At 38.3% G+C, this 2,052-nt stretch overlaps 1 pseudogene across 1 annotated transcript; it reads right to left on the reverse strand.

The window, feature by feature from the left end:
• Nucleotides 1-1,746: 1,746 nt before the first annotated feature.
• Nucleotides 1,747-1,833, reverse strand: NCU15085 (annotated as a pseudogene). The gene has a single exon. The product of its transcript is annotated as a tRNA-OTHER (tRNA).
• Nucleotides 1,834-2,052: the final 219 nt, after the last annotated feature.

Here is a 2,052-nt window from a genome sequence, read left to right on the forward strand (position 1 = left end):
TAATATTAATTAATTAATAGTAGAAGGTATTATCCTACTCTACTACTAATTCTAGAGTAATAGGTACGTTATTAATTTCGAAGGTAACCTATTTAATGGATACCTTATTTTTCTAGGCTCTAATAACCTACTTTTAAGCTTTACTAGTTTAAGTACTTATAGCGGCAATTACTTTCGATATAGATTACGAAGTAGACGGGTGTCCCTATTTCTTAGGCGAGGCCTAGCTTACCTTCTCTTCTAGGGTATATACTATTGTAGGGTAGTTAATCGGCGACCGTTTACGATGCGATATAGTAAGCTTTGTTGGGTAGTAATAGGATATTTGGCTTCCTCTTTGGAAGTGTATAAATTGATCTTGTGATTGTTACGAGCGATGTAGTTGCCGGAGATAAGCTAAATACGTTGATTCCAGGTCTATTGTAGAATTATAAAATGAAGAAGAAAAGAAGGAAACGCATAAAGCTTGCACGCGGGCTCTAGGGTTTTAACTGAGAGTCCCGGTGCCCTGTACGCCGGCCTAATAGGTTAGATTACCGTCGGTATAACTATACTATAATTATACCCCGTACTGGTTACGACCGCTAGTGCCGTAATATTACCCCCCCCCCCCGGTAGAAAAAGACTCGTCCCGAGTTGTAGAGAAAGATTATTAAAAGGTTATTATGAATATAAAGTGGGTCCTAGAGCGTCTCCTCTAATTAGAATTGTATAAGAAGTAAAAAACAATCGCCATTGCCTTAGTTCGAATATAGTCGCTGTTTAAATAGAGGGGGGGTATCTTTAGGCTTTTAATTAGGTAGTTAGTTCCGGGCCCCTACGCTATTACTATTTACGCTGATTATTTACCGCAATATATTGAATAACTACCCTTATAATTATATTTAAATAAACTTCCCTATTGTACTTTCCCTTTAATATTAAAAAAAGAGTTATTTATTTGTACTAATATACCTTCTTATATATTGTACTCCCTTCTTCGCTACTATATTATTATTATTATTAGAATTTATTTATTGTCTTATCACGCTAACTAGTTATACTAGTCTACCCAATGGGTATACGGTACTACTTCGTTCGTAGTCTAAAGGAAAAACCGTATTGTTGAAATCCGGATGAAAACCCTCAGCTTCTCCATATCCAACCCTAACCCTAACCCGAACCCTTCGTCCCACTTTACCGTAGGGGGCCCGGGGAGCCTTGGCTACTTTAATTTATCTTCTTTTGGTATATCTCTTTTAGTCCCGGGGACTTTCATCGCTTTTGATTGGTCCTTTTAAACCCCACTTCCCTACCCAACGCTTCGGTAGCGTTCTTCGTTCCGGAAGCGGGTATTCTTCTTTCATCCTATCTTCAAGGTAGGGGTAGAGAAGTAGGGTCTTACTTTCTTAATCGGAATCTTCGATTTTCTTTATTGGGATTAGTGAGATAATATAATTAGTTAATTATTATATTACCGGACGGGTTCTATCCGAGCGGAACTGTAGCTCTAGAATAGATTTCGGAGGTAGGGTTCCAATTCTTAAACCCTATTAGTAGAGCGGGGCGGAGGCGGCCGGTGCTTCTTTAAGTAGGATGAAATTTTTAATATATGCCTAGTTACGTATACCTAGGGTTTTAAACTAGGGTGGGCCCCCACATTTGATTTCGCTGTAAATGCTCTTCTTCTTCTAAGAGCGCTTAGTGGAGCGACAGCGGGGAAGATCTTTCATCCGATCCGGCCGAAAAAACCGGATGAAAGAGGGGGGGGGGGAGCGGGATTCGAACCCACGACCTTTCGGATGAAACCGAAAGGAGGCCAAGCTCAGATCTTCCCAACTGAGCTATCCCCCCTATTATTAGAATTGAAATTAAATTCCTCTACTTTTATTATTTGTAATTAATAGTTTAATTTTATTGAGAGTCCTAGTTACTTTAAATACTTCTTATTAAAAGGTTTTATAAAGTATATTGAATTTTTATAGTTCTATACGTTATAATATTCCGGGTTTGGGTTATACCCTTTTTAGTTGGTATAGTATTAAAGCCGTCCTTAATGTATTTTCAATAGTA

The sequence above is a fragment of the Neurospora crassa genome, linkage group V (genome assembly GCF_000182925.2).
Source record: "Neurospora crassa OR74A linkage group V, whole genome shotgun sequence".
In the NCBI taxonomy this organism is placed as follows: Eukaryota; Fungi; Ascomycota; class Sordariomycetes; order Sordariales; family Sordariaceae; genus Neurospora; species Neurospora crassa.